General features: G+C 43.9%; 1 protein-coding gene across 9 annotated transcripts in view; it reads left to right on the forward strand.

The window, feature by feature from the left end:
* The window catches only part of LOC143983984 (H-2 class I histocompatibility antigen, Q7 alpha chain-like), a 119,409-nt gene that overhangs the window by 26,504 nt on the left and 77,483 nt on the right, over positions 1 to 15,422 (forward strand). For 3 of the 9 annotated variants that reach the window (XM_077484297.1, XM_077484261.1, XM_077484225.1), the window contains exon 1: positions 4,097 to 4,253. The exons of 2 other annotated variants lie outside the window; for them this stretch is intronic. The gene's annotated coding sequence lies outside the window, so the exon portion shown is untranslated. Of the gene's footprint in view, positions 1 to 4,096; positions 4,254 to 15,422 lie in introns of those variants that run through there. 4 more of the 9 variants (XM_077484216.1, XM_077484233.1, XM_077484207.1 and 1 more) reach the window with 2 other exon arrangements.

The following is a 15,422-nucleotide window of genomic DNA, read 5'->3' on the forward strand; positions in this document are numbered from 1 at the left end:
TCATACAAGTCAGGAAAGTACAAATACCCCCCAAATGACCCCTTTTTGGAAAGTAGACATTCCAAGGTATTTAGTAAGAGGCATAGGGAGTTTTTTGATGTTGTCATTTTTTTCCCACAATTCTTTGCAAAATTTAAGATTTTTCTTCTTTTTTTTTTTCTCTCCACAAAATTGTCATTGTAATAGGTTATTTCTCTCACGTGGCATGTGTATACCACAAATGACACCCCCCAAAAAATTCTGCTACTCCTCCTGAGTATTACAATACCACATGTGTGGGACTTTTTCACAGCCTGGCCACATAGAGAGGCCCAACATGCAGGTAGCGCCTTCATGTGTTCTAGGAACATAAATTACACATCTAACTTGACTATTTATTACACTTTTGAAGCACCAGGACAATGACACGTGACACTGATGACAGATGGCACTGATACGTGGCAATGATGACACTTATACGTGGCACTGATGACACGTGGCACTGATGACAGATGGCACTGATATGTGGCACTGATGACAGATGGCACTAATATGTGGCACTGATGACACGTGGCACTTATACGTGGCACTGATGACACGTGGCACTAATACGTGGCACTGATGACAGATGGCACTAATACATGGCACTAATACGTGCCACCGATGACAGATGGCACTAATACATGGCACCAATGACGCGTGACACTGATGACAGATGGCACTGATAAGCGGCATTGATGACACGTGACACTGACAACAGATGGCACGTGACACTGACAGGTGGCACTGATGACAAATGCCACTGATACGTGGCACTGATGACAGATGGCACTAATACGTGGCACTGATGACAGATGGCACTATGTGGCACTGATGACAGATGGCACTGACAACAGGTGGCACTGGGGGCAGGTGGCACTTTTTTTTACTTTTTTTTTATCAACTCCAGGCAGAATGGCTGCCGCTGCAGCCGTTCATCTCTCCCCTCTCACACTGTCTGTGTGAGGAGGGAGAGCGTTGCTGAAAGATGATCTCATGAGATCATCTCCCATTGGACACGCCGATCATGCTGTAAACGCCCGCTGTGATTGGCCGTTTACAGCGATCTGTGTTTGCCTGTCCCCAAGGGACACGGCGAACACAGAACTTCCGCGATGCCCGCCCGCGGCGGCGCGCATTGCGGAAGTAAACATTGAGACGTCCAGGGACGGCCTCCCGGACGAACGCGTCTGCTCTACGGCCCTCATTCGGCTATAGGGCGGGCGCAAGGTGGTTAAACAGCTTTTTCATGAAAACTGTAAACGATATCAAACTGAAAAGATATAGCCAGATAGCTGAATATTTTGTGAACATTTTCAAGTTTGTTTGGCGTCTGTAGGTGAAAGTATGAAGAAGCTGAAACTTTTGGGAGCAGAAGAAGATTTTAAGGATTTGAACTATGCTCTCATTCACGTCAATATTAAAAAAAAGTATTAAAAAGCCAAATATTTTAAAAAGTATAAATAGTAGAAAAAAAATTAGAAGAAGTCCCATCATTAGCTGAAAGAGCTGAACATTTTAAAAGTTGAATGGTTTTAATAGCTGAAAGTATGCAGACGTTACGCAGAGCCAAAAAACATATGGAATAAAATAAAAACTAGGAAATGCATTTCCTTGAGAAAATGCGTGGGAATGCTGAATAGCATCAAAACTGCCCCATCATATTGCCCCCATCAAAACTGCCCCATCATATTCCTCTATTATAAATCAGTACATGGTGTGTCTGTGCCCTCCCCCACTGCCCATCACTGTGTATAAGAAGCTTTGCTAACCATGGAAACCAAAACAGACAACAAAAGCCTGGCTGCACTAAATTTAATGAAAGTTTCTGAAATGATCACTAAAATTAAACAGCTTTTTTCACAAAAAATGGAAAAGATATCAAACTGAAAAGATATAGCCAGATAGCTGAATATTTTGTGAACCTTTTAAAGTTTGTTTGGCATCTGTAGGTGAAAGTATGAAGGAGCTGAAACTTTTGGTAGCGGAAGAAGATTTTAAGGATTTGAAGCATGCTCTCATTGACTTCAATGTTAAAAAAAAGCAGTCCCACTAATAAATAAAAAACGAACAATAGTGGGACTGCTGAAGCATTCCCACTATTGTTTAGGTGTCAGCATCCCCCCCCCTTTATTTAGCTGAGATCTTATTCGATCCAGCACCGTGAATGTCTGCAGATCTTTTCTCCCTCACTTCCAGGTCTCGCTGGCTTTTCTGGGGCACCAGGAGCTATTGGCTCCCAATGCTGTCAATCAAAACCAGTGATGACAGAGTGGGAGGCGGGGCTGAGTCTCACTGTCCATAGGCGTGCGCAACCAATTGCATTAGCGTGTGCACCCCAACGCTTAAATACTGACACTGTCTACTGTGTATGTGTAGGGATGAGATTGGTGTCAGTAATTTTTTTTAATTTTATTCTTTTATTACATATTTTTTATTATTATTTTTTGGTACAATATCCTTTTTTTCATATATTTTTTTTTTTTATGATTTGTTAGGAGCCCCATTGAGGGGCTTTGGTGAAATAGCAGAGAAAGGGACTGAGAATAGAGATTTCCCAGTCCCTTTCTCTGTAGCCTAAGCTGCCACTAGGGGGGGGGGGGCATTTGGCAGGGGAAATTTGCATTGCCCAGGGTAATTGGGGTGTGCCCAGGCACACCTAGCACACGCCTAAGCCTCTGTGTTAATGGATGCAGCAGCGGGACTTGAGTGAAAGCATGCATGAGTGCTCCCATGGGAAGCGACTTGCCATGGGGGCACAGGACAGAGAGAATGGGCCAGGAACACTAGTGGGGGATCTGAAAAGAGGAGGTTCCCAGCCACTCTGTGTGATTCTATTGCACAGAGTAGGTAAGTATAGACATGTTTGTTAATTATATTTTTTTATTGTACCTTCACAACCCATTTTAAAGCGTTTGTTACACCAACACTTCATATTCCTGATATGTGTTTGCTGTACCATGTACTTGTACGAGAAAGTATCCCTCTCTTTCTCTGCTTCTCTCTCTCCTGTTCCCCCCCCCCCCCCCCTTCACCCTCCTCCGTCTCTTTCCTGTGGACTGGTTAACTCCTGGACTTTATATTGCTTCCTTTGTGTGAAATCATAGGTATTTCCTGCTAGTCCTGTTGCTTTCCTATTAAAAACTGTCAACACTAAGCAGGGGAGCATAGCATGGTCAGCTCTCTAGCTGTGCTGGCAACTCAGTGTGCTCTCCTCCAGTGATCAGACTTGTACTGACAAGCTCCACCTGCACAGCCATTCATTGACAAGATCACTATTCTGCTGTTTCTCCTCTCCCAGCTCATATGCAGCTGAGGACAGATAATAAAAAAGGGGGAAAAAAAGGTATTTAATTTTTTTTTTTTATAGCTATACAAACATCTTTTGCCTTTCATTTCTATTTTTAACTAAATGAATTGTTTTACAAGGTGATCGTTTAAAAATCATGTTAATATTTATACAATACATTTGTATAGTGATATATACATTTGACAAAACAAAGGAACAACTGAGAATAAAATAGAAACAAAAGGACTTTGTTGGCCATACACTAGTAGATTTTCGGATGAGAATGTCTGTATAAACATTCATCCTGAAAATTATTTGTATATTGGATGATTGGACAAATGTTGTTTGAAAATTTAACTTGCTTTTAATTCATTTGATTTTAGAATGAATGTAATTCCCGAACAAAAACCACATACACTGTACAAAAATGTGTTTGAGAACAGTTTTCTATCCCGTGCCTTAGAATTTTCTCATCATCGTGATTGAAAATGAATGTCGTTTTGACCCCAATAATGATTTGAAAAATGAACAATTTTATGACCAGCGTTAGTACTGAAATAGGGACAGTCCCTCCAATTGAGGTGCAACTGGCCGCTATCTATGTCTTTTTGTAAATCTTTTATAAAACGTCCCTAAAATAAGGTGATTGCACATCACAATCCCATTAATACATGATTTAAAAGTCTAAACCAGTGATGGTGAACCTTGGCACCCCAGATGTTTTGTAACGACATTTGCCATGATGCTCAACTACACTGCAGAGTGCAGGAGCATCATGGGAAATGTAGTTCCAAAACATCAGGGGTGCCAAGGTTCACCATCCAAACAATAGAACAAAGCTGGGCGTGACAGGTGTTTTTTTTTCTTTTCTCTCGTAGACGAGGAAGAGTTAACTATAAAGTTCACACAAAAGGCGGGCAGATCTGAGCTGTGAATGCTATAAAAGGTAACGTGGATATGTTGAATATTTACTTTGTGTTTTAATGGTGTCTTCCTGTGTATAATATCTCGTGTGTTGTGGAAAAGAATATCTTTCTAGATCTAAACTTTCTTTTGTTCTCTGCCCTGCATTCTGCATGCCAATACATCATTATTCCCCCCCTGTACAGTGTGGGTGGAAGGATTTTTGTCTACGGGGCAAAGGTGCATTTTCAACTGTACACGGAAGGCCGCGCTTATGGAGCAGGTCACAGTCAAACAGGGATATATGTGAATGCCTGTGTCTCCCCCTGACTCTATTGATAATGTGTTGCTAGTTGCAGTTTTTATGAGGTATAGCAATGTAGAAAATACATATATAAAAGTTGGACCTATTTATATTAATCACTATGAGGTTGCTGCCTCCCTAAGAACACAATCTGAAACCCAGGTTATGTTTAAAAATTGAATAGTAATGATGGGCTAATGGCGCTACCTCAAACCTTCTGTTACCTATTATCTTCCCTATAGGCTCTGTGAAACCCAATTTGTGTTTACTATGATGTCCCAATTGTTTTGTGTTTATGTCCAACTAATACTTTCTGTTAACCCAAATTCAACCATGTGCCACTGCAAATCAGTTGTGTTGCTTACCCTAAAAAAGGTGGACACGTACAGTTTTTCACTAGCGTGATCGAGCACTCAATCAGAATCCCAAAGGGATAAGAAATAAATAAATTAAACCCTAAAACACCCAACACCACATGTAAAATCCAAGAATCCCAAACAATATTCAAAATATTTTTGTGATAGTAATTTTTGTGATACCAAAAATATTAGTATACTACACAGCAGACAACCGCACTCAGTGTACAAAACCCCCTAATCGGGGAAGAAATTACACCTATAATCGCACTGCGTTTGTGCAGTTCCTGTGCAATTACTAACACTGTGCACAATTTGTATTTCCACTATAATACCCCGTGGGTGAAAAAATATTACAATAAAGAAACAAAGACCACCAAGACCATGAGAAGAAAAAAAATAATAAAAATAAAAATAAAAAATGAATAAATGTGCGGGGTGATTCCTAACCCCCTTGCGAATGTGAAAAATACAAAAACCTGAAAAAAGTGTAAATAAAATCCAAAAAATATCAATAGATATATATATATCTATAAGGTCCACAAAGAGTCTCTTATCATGTATTTTCAACCATGCGATTATTCTTTTTCAAATAACAGAAAGGTGACTTTTGTGATTAGGCCTGCTTATTGGTGACTTCCGTGCTCGTTCCCCCTCAAGGGTCCCCACTCACCGAATCCACGCACCCCCTAGGGGGTATATTGCCTGTAATCTGTGCTCCACTAGGTTGAGGATTCTTCTAATTAGCTCTGTCTTCAGCTGGTCCTCCCCAGGGTTTATTGGAAATGATGAGAGAAGGAGGCTTTGTTATCCACCAATGGGTCCTCAAGAAAGAAAAAATCTACTCATGGTGTAGTATTCTCAATAACTGACCACTTGAGAGAAAGGGAAACGGGCTACAAAAAATATTCTTCAAAAAGGCTTTCACAGAGTAATAGCTTCTGCAAAGATTTATATACCTTATTGATATGCATATAGCAGAGGACTAATGATCACTCAAAATATCCTTTATTACAAAAATGTTATATAATTACAAAAAAGGGAGCTTTCGTTTATGCTAAAAAGTTATTTTACAGTGCTTAGTGCAAAAAAGGGCTTTTTTACAAAAATGTCCCTTTAAACCAAAAGTGCGATCTACAGCAATTGCACTATAAGCCTGTACATTTAGTATATATGTATGTACCAATAATGCATCTCAAAGGGTATACCAAAAAGTGGCAAAATAAAATAAAATAAAAGTCAGAAAGTCAGAAAAATATTAAAAATAAAAAATAAAAAATAAAAAATCAAAAATGAAAATGTATCTTAAAACCAGCGGTACAATCCTTTTTAGTGCAAACCAGCGCTATACACAGTTACATGGAGCCTAAGCCCCCAATTCTCTAGGGGGTCCCGTTTTTCTAGGCACTACAGGCTTCCCATACACTGGATGCAAATCTACTTATCTTCATTAAGCAGTCATCCTCCTATGGACGGAGGTTTAAAAGAAATCTTGGCACCAGCCCGGTTCGCCCATCCACAAGGGTAATCCCCTAGTCGAACGGCGTGCGCTCCAGCTGCGCTCCACCGGGTCAGGCGCACCGGAAGTGACGTGGTGTACGTAATGACGCTGCCCGTTTCCCTTTCTCTCAAGTGGTCAGTTATTGAGAATACTACACCATGAGTAGATTTTTTCTTTCTTGAGGACCCATTGGTGGATAACAAAGCCTCCTTCTCTCATCATTTCCAATAAACCCTGGGGAGGACCAGCTGAAGACAGAGCTAATTAGAAGAATCCTCAACCTAGTGGAGCACAGATTACAGGCAATATACCCCCTAGGGGGTGCGTGGATTCGGTGAGTGGGGACCCTTGAGGGGGAACGAGCACGGAAGTCACCAATAAGCAGGCCTAATCACAAAAGTCACCTTCCTGTTATTTGAAAAAGAATAATCGCATGGTTGAAAATACATGATAAGAGACTCTTTGTGGACCTTATATATATATATATATATCTATTGATATTTTTTGGATTTTATTTACACTTTTTTCAGGTTTTTGTATTTTTCACATTCGCAAGGGGGTTAGGAATCACCCCGCACATTTATTCATTTTTTATTTTTATTTTTATTATTTTTTTTCTTCTCATGGTCTTGGTGGTCTTTGTTTCTTTATTGTAATATTTTTTCACCCACGGGGTATTATAGTGGAAATACAAATTGTGCACAGTGTTAGTAATTGCACAGGAACTGCACAAACGCAGTGCGATTATAGGTGTAATTTCTTCCCCGATTAGGGGGTTTTGTACACTGAGTGCGGTTGTCTGCTGTGTAGTATACTAATATTTTTGGTATCACAAAAATTACTATCACAAAAATATTTTGAATATTGTTTGGGATTCTTGGATTTTACATGTGGTGTTGGGTGTTTTAGGGTTTAATTTATTTATTTCTTATCCCTTTGGGATTCTGATTGAGTGCTCGATCACGCTAGTGAAAAACTGTACGTGTCCACCTTTTTTAGGGTAAGCAACACAACTGATTTGTAGTGGCACATGGTTGAATTTGGGTTAACAGAAAGTATTAGTTGGACATAAACACAAAACAATTGGGACATCATAGTAAACACAAATTGGGTTTCACAGAGCCTATAGGGAAGATAATAGGTAACAGAAGGTTTGAGGTAGCGCCATTAGCCCATCATTACTATTCAAAGGTGCATTTTGCTGCCCCTCCAGTCACCCCCAATGCTATAGCTATATGCATAGTCACCCCCAATGCTATAGCTTTATGCATGCATAGTCACCCCCAATGCTATAGCTATATGCATATATATATATATAGTCACCCCCAATGCTACCCCCCACCCTCATATGCCACACACTTTATTTGTGCTCCATTAAGCTATAGTGTTACAGCTATAGCATTGAGCTGTGCTGAACACTAAACAGCATTGTGTAATGAGGAAACGAGCTTATGCATTCTGTCAAGGACGCAAGTAGAGTTGCCGCCTTTTCTTCAAGCCAAACCCAAACACTTTAGTGCCTGGGATCCCTTTGGGTGCCCCAAGGAAAGTAGTATTGTGGTGCGCATAGCATGCTGCAGCAAACGGTGGGCGTGCCCTAACTGCTCTTGCTGGCCCTATCCCCCCCCCCCAGTGATGCCGAACCTGCCCCCAGACAGCCGCCCACAGCTCCCGTTTGGCAACAAATTTGTGTGTGACTGTATTGGTTACTTGGGGAGCCACAGCCGGTCTGAATAATGTACCTGGGTCTCAGTCTGCCTGAAACCCGGACACATGAATCAAACCCGGGTGACTCCCGGACAGGTGGCGACCCTAGACGCAAGCCTGCAGAGGCTATTTAAGTGGGGCAAGGCCATTGACTGGGGTAGGAGGGAATGAGGGTGAGATTACTTTGAGCAAGAATACTAGCTGTGATACCCTTGTCACAGCCTGCACTACCTCTGGCTGCAACTGGAGGGAGACTTCACTCCAATCTAGCTGGCTGACAACACACAGTCAGATATGAATCTTCAGGGCTTTATTTCAGGGGGATCATGGGGGGACACCATTCTAGCAGAACTAAATGTATGTAATGGCAGGAGGTGCTAGGGTGTGCTGGCTGCTGGTGATCTATTGTTACTGGAGGGGATCTATTTTTGCATGGGGGTCTTATGTTGCTGGGGGTCAGTTGTTGTTTGGAGGGGTCTACTGTTAAGGGAAAGATCTAATAATGCTGGCTGCTGGAGGGTCTGTTGATGTTGAACGCTGGAGGGTCTATTCATGCTGGCTGCTGGGGGGGATCAGTTGTTGCTGTTGGGGGTCTTTTTTTTTGCTGGGGTGGTATTTTGTTGCAGGGGGTCCATTGTTGCTGGGGCATCCTCGTTGTAAGGAGGATCTGCTGTTGGTAGGGGGGAAGGATGCCTATTGCTGCTGGCGGGGTATCGTTGCTGGCGGGGTCTATTATTGCTGACGGCAGGGGATTTATTTTTACTGCTTTTCTAGTTATCAATAACAAAATTCCATCAAAGTTTCTTAGCACCACAAAATTATACTCTGTTCTGTATTTTCTAAAAGGGGTGGTACTGGGAGGTGGGTAGGGGATGGAAACAAAGGACGGTGCTCCGAGGTGGGTAGGGGGCAGAGACAAGGGGTGACCCAGAAGGGGGGAGTTCCTGCACATGTCCTCTGAGAAAAAAAAACCCTTTGAATCTTACATGCAATCTGCACTGTAAGACCCCATACACACTATTAGATTTTCTGCAGATTTTTGTCTTTGGATTTACCAAAAACATATAATATGAGGTCAAACCTTAAGCGTTTCAATTTGTATGCAATCAGGCAGGCCCTTCCACTACATGGTTTTGGTAAACCTGAAGATAAAAATCTGCAGAAAATCTAATAGTGTGTATGGGGTCTTAGGGTTGGGGAGCAGTCTAGAAACTAGCACAGACTTCCTCATGCTATCCTACAAGCTCCTCCTCATGCCAATCACTCTTTTTAATGTCCACACACACCCCCTGACCAGACACACACAACAAACGGTAATTTGCAACCACCTAGCAGTTTGTCTAACTAATCCTGAAAGTGGGCAGTGCATATAACATGTACAAAGAAAAGAATTACAAAAAAATACAAAAAAAGACATAAGGACATTCACAGTTTGGCTAATGGCTATGAAAATAAAAGGGGTTAAAAACTTTTACCAAGGTGACAGGAGCCTATCAGCCATGTCTGCAATTCACCAGTTGGATTGGTTCCATGTGAATCACACCACCATATCTCAAGCTCCTCAATTTATGAGTTATGGATCTGGGCTGGACTTTAGCCCTTAGCCAATCAACTCTGGGGGGTGTTCCCTTCCCAGCCCATAGGCCGGTTTTGTTTTTAAAAAGTATAAATAGTAGAAAAAAAATTGGAAGAAGTCCCATCATTAGCTGAAAGAGCTGAACATTTTAAAAGTTGAATGGTTTTAATAGCTGAAAGTATAGCCTTCAGTGTGTGGAGTTGTGCAGGTGAGGCAGATGACAATGGAAGCCCCATAGTAAGTCTACGAATGAGCAGGAGAGATGGGGAACCACAATGGGGGGGTGCTCTGTGAAAGTGATTGGTGGTTATACAGCCACTGAATCACTTTAAAGTTTAAGGGTTGAATATCCACTTGCCGACCGCCGCACAAACATTTTCACCGACAGAATGGCACGGAGGGTTGCCACATCATCCCTTTAATCCAGGACACACATTAATTACACAGGTTCTGTGGCTTATAAGGGGATAATTAAACTCACTTGGTGCCTTATCTGCAATAAATTTGCCTTAGAACCTGCGTAATTCATATGTGCCCTGGATTAAAGGGATGATATGGCAACCCCCGCCACGGACAGGCAAATGGGCGTACAGATACGTCCCTTTAAATTTGCTGCAGTGTGGTCCCGCAAGCTCCGTGACCGTGCCCCAGCGGGACCCGTAGACTCGATGTCTGCCGATGTCCCGCAATCGTGTCATGGAGCTGAAGAACAGGGAGATGTCAGTTTAAACACAACCTCTCCCCGTTCTTCCTAGTGACATGTCACTGATCGTATGCTCATCGGGAGCAGCGATCAGAGACATGTCACTCATAGCCACACCCCCTACTCCCTAGGACACATTTAACCCCTTTCTAGCCCCCTAGTGGTTAACCCCTTCCTGGCCCCCTACTGGTTAACCCCTTCCTAGCCCCCTACTGGTTAACCCCTTCACGCCCAGTCACATTTACACAGTAACCAATGCGTTTTTATAGCACTGATCGCTGTATAAATGTGAATGGTCCCAAAATAGCACCAAAAGTGTCCGATGTGTCCGCCATAATGTGGCAGTCAGGATTAAAATCGCTGATCACCGCCATTACTAGTAAAAAAAATATATCAATAAAAATGCCATAAAACTATCCCCTATATTGTAGGCACTATAACTTTTGCGCAAACCAATCAATAAATACTTATTGCATTTTTTTTTTACCAAAAATATGTAGAAGAATACGTATCAGCCTAAACTGAGGAAATTTTTGTTTTTTATATATTTTTTGGGGATATTTATTATAGCAAAGTAAAAAATATTGATTTTTTTTCAAAATTGTCGCTCTATTTTTGTTTATAGTGCAAAAATTAAAAACCGCAGAGGTGATCAAATACCACCAAAAGAAAGCTCTATTTGTAGGAAAAAAAGAATGTCAATTTTGTTTGGGAGCCACGTTGCACGACCGTGCAATTGTTAGTTACTTGTCAGTTAAAGCGAAGCAGTGCCGAATCACAAAAAGTGCTCTTGTCTTTGGACAGCCAAATGGTGCGGGGCTTAAGTGGTTAAGAACTGAACTAGTTAAAAGTCTGATTCCCCAGCAAGTGGCTGAGGATTCAGATTTCCCTGCCCCCTATCCTGGAACCCAAAGGTGGCTGCCTAAGCAGCCTAATGCTGTCACCAGCCTTGCCGTTGTGCACCACTAGCTTTCTCCCCTGCATTCATCATTACCCTCTGTCCACCACTATTTTCTCCATTGTCCACCATTACCTTTTCCCCTGTCCTCCATTACCCTCTTCTTTGTCCACCTCTATCCTCTCCCATTACCCTCTCCGATGTCCACCATTCCCCTGTCCACCAGTCCACCAATATCGTCTCCCCTGTCCACCATTTCCCTCTCCCCTGTCCACCAGTCCACCAATATCATCTCCCCTGTCCACCATTTCCCTCTCCCCTGTCCACCAGTCCACCAATATCCTCTCCCCACAAATAAAGCTTTCTTTTGGTGGTATTTGATCGCCTCTAGGATTTTTATTTTCTGCTACACAAATAAAAAAAATTTAAATTTTGAGAAAAAAAATGTTTTTTTTGTTTCAGTTACAAAACATTGTAAATAAGTAAGTTTTCTCCTTCACTGATGGGCACCGACGGGGCTGCAGTGGCGGGCACTGATAAGGCAGCACTGATGGGCACCAATGATGTGGCACCAATAGGCGCCACTGATAGGCCCTGATAGGTGGCACAAATAGGCCCTGATAGGAGGCACGGATGGGCTCTGATAGGAGGCACGGATGGGCACTGATAGGAGGCATTGTAGTGTACAGTATTGTATGGATGAATGCCAATCAGTGAAAAAACAATAATGCATGCCAATCAGTGATGCCCATTGTGGACACTGGCATCCATTGTGGGCACTGACTGGCATCCCTGGTGGTCTAGGGTGGCATACCTGGTGCTGGGCAGCCCTGGTGGTCTGGTGGCATCCCTGGTGGTCCAGTGTGGGCATCCTCGGGGGGGGGGGGGGGCTGCTCTGATAATCGATCAGCACAGACCCCCCCGTCAGAGGAGCAGCCAATCGGCTCTCCTCTAATCGCGTCTGACAGATACGAGTGAGGAAAAGCCGATCAACGGCTCTTCCTATTTACACCGTGATCAGCCGTGATTGGACACAGCTGATCACGTGGTAAAGAGTCTCCGTCAGAGACTCTTTACCGAGATCGTAGTTGCGGGGTGTCGGAGTGACACACAGCAACAACGATCGCCGCAAAGCGCACCCCCGGGGGTGCACAGCGGCTTAATATCCTGAGGGCATCATATGACGCCCAGTCAGGATATTAAAACCACTTTGCCACTGTCATTCTGCTATATGGCGGATGGCAAGTGGTTAAAATGGATGTAAACCCCCACATATACCCAGTGAAATGAACAGCTTCAGATTATACACACAGATGAAAAAAACAAATCTTCCTAAATAAGTTGTCTTCAGCTGTCTTCATCTTCCTTGTACTGTTTAGAAAGGTCAGATCTTGTTAGGAGAGTTTCTCTTTCTGTTCAGCACTGCAGTGAAGTCTGGGTATACTGTCAAGACAGTAGATTGAAGGAAAGGCACCCCCCTCCACATAGGTAGAGACTTTCAGCTCTGTTAGTTGAATAGTCCAGCACATCCTCCTCAACACAAAAGTCAGGTTGCTTTTATCATATGTGATGGAAAACTTGCCAGGCGTTATCAGGCTGATAACAGAAGAACGGGGCAGGGGACAGCTATGCGAATTAGAGCTTTGAAGAGGGATAAGAAAACACTGCAGATATATGTGCCCAGCTCCAGAGGCGGCTCTCTAATTAGGCAAAATAGGAGGTCGTGTGTGCATGCCACTGGGGGGTGTGTGCATGTCACTGGGGGGAGTGTGCATGTCACTAGGGGGAGTGTGCATGTCACTGGGGGGTGTGTGCATGTTATTAGGGGGGTGTGAATGCAAATGGGGATGTGCATGTGACAAGGGGTTGCATGCAACTGGGGTGTGAATGTGACTGGGGGGGTGTGCATGTGACAGGGGGTGTGCCTGTGACTAGGGGGTGTGTACCAGTCACTGGGGGGGTGTGCATGTGACTAGGGGGGTGTGAATGCAACTGGGGATGTGCATGTGACAAGGGGTTGCATGCAACTGGGGTGTGCATGTGACTGGGGGGTACGTGTGACTGGGGGTGTGTGCATGTGACGAGGGTGTGCATGCGACTAGGGGATGTGCACACCACCTTCATCCCCGGCCACCCAGAGCTCCACTGAGGTGGTTGGAAGGTCCCAGCTCAGTCCAGTGCCGATCCTCAGCCATGGTGGGCAAGGTGCTCTTCATTCTGCGCTGGCACTGCTCATGATTTGCTTCTCTGTGGCTATCTCCCACCAGGAGCTCGTCCACTATGGGGAGTCTGAGGGGACCTACTGCTGCTCAACAGGGATAATGAGACCTCCGAGGTGGTGAAATTTCGCACAGCCCCTTCTCTTCTATGAGACCGGATTCAAGGAGCTCTATATGAGTACAGCACTGGGAGAGACAGAGCACTGAAACCAGCACTGGGAGAGACAACACTAACACCAGCACTGGGAGAGACAGCACTGGCACCAGCACTGGGAGAGACAGCACTGGCACCAGCACTGGGAGAGACAGCACTGGCACCAGCACTGGGAGAGACAGCACTGGCACCAGCACTGGGAGAGACAGCACTGGCACCAGCACTGGGAGAGACAGCACTGGCACCAGCACTGGGAAAGACAGCACTGGCACCAGCACTGGGAGAGACAGCACTGGCACCAGCACTAGCAGAGTGTACACTGACACCAGCACAGAGAGACAGAGCACTGACATCAGCACTGAGAGAGAGAGAGAGGTTACTGACATCAGTGCCAAGACAAAGCACACTGCACTGAGATAGAGTGCCCCAACACCAGTACTGAGAACATGCCAGCACTGACACCAGCTTTAAAATGGGGGACACTGACACCAGTACTATATACAATTCATTTTTATTGCTTGAATTCTATTTTCCCTTATGTATGTGAGTGTGGGCCCCATGTCTAAGTTATACTTAGGGCCTCACAAAGCCTAGAGCTGCTTCTGCCCAGCTCAAATTTCATGAATTGGGTTTACATCCACTTTAAAAGTGGAACTTCCACTTTAAGCATTCCTCACCCCCTGACATGTCACAATTGGCATGTCATTTTTTTTTTCGGGGGGGGGGGGGGTACCTTCTTTTTAGTGGGACTTCCTGTCCCGCTTCCTCTTCTTGGCCGCCTAGGCAACTCCTCCGCTTGCCCTAGGTAGCCCCTCCCTCCCTGCCAGCGATCTTCTGGGACACGTCACAGGTCCCAGAAGACCGCAGCATGACTCGCGGGTGCGCAGTGCCACCCGGCTGTGAAGCCGTAAGCTGTCACTTCTGGGTGCCCATAGTTGCTATGACAACGCCGCAAAGAGGAGGGGGAGAGGAGCGAGGCTTTGGGCAGCCTCATGGCTGGACCGTGGGACAGGTGAGTATTACACTTTTTGTAACTGCTGACTTTTAATAAACGAAAAATCGGGTGGAACTCTGCTTTGATGTCCATAAATCATCTTCTTAACAACACTACCATGTAACAAAAACATGAGTCTATACTGGAAATGCTCTAGGGCAGCACAGTGTTGTAGTGGTCAGCACTCTCACCTAGCAGTAAGAAGGGTCGCTGGTTCAAATCCCAACCATGACACTATCTGCTTGGAGTTTGCATGTTCTCCCTGTGCTTGTGTGGGTTTCCTCCGGGTACTCCGGTTTCCTCCCACACTCCAAAGACATGCAGGTAGGCTAATTGGCTTCTGTCCAAAATTGGCCCTAGTATATGAATCGGGACCTTGGATTGTGGGCTGCTTGAGGGTAGGGACTGATGTGTGTGCAATGTACAGGGATAGGGACAATTGTAGACACTCACTCAGGATGAACTGGACGGACTGGTGTCTTTATTCAACCTTACTAACTATGTAACTATGTAATGGTTAGAACCTTATGGTTAGTATAAGAAATATGTACAGTACTGTATATTGAGCTACAAAATCAACAGACATGCAAAAGTATTACACTGGATGATGCAATTAACATGTGATAAGTTTGTATCAATGTGTTTCTATACAAAAAATGTTATCAACAAATAATATATGCATAAGTAACATATATTTTTTGTTTAATTTGTGTTTATTAAAGAATAAAGCATAAGAAAACAGTGACATACAGCGTATTATCAACAATAAACCATACATAGTGACATCAGGGTTACAGAAG

This window comes from Lithobates pipiens, unplaced genomic scaffold (assembly GCF_037356315.1).
Source record: "Lithobates pipiens isolate NorthernLeopardFrog02 unplaced genomic scaffold, aLitPip1_a1.2 Scaffold_1, whole genome shotgun sequence".
Lineage (NCBI taxonomy): Eukaryota > Metazoa > Chordata > Amphibia > Anura > Ranidae > Lithobates > Lithobates pipiens.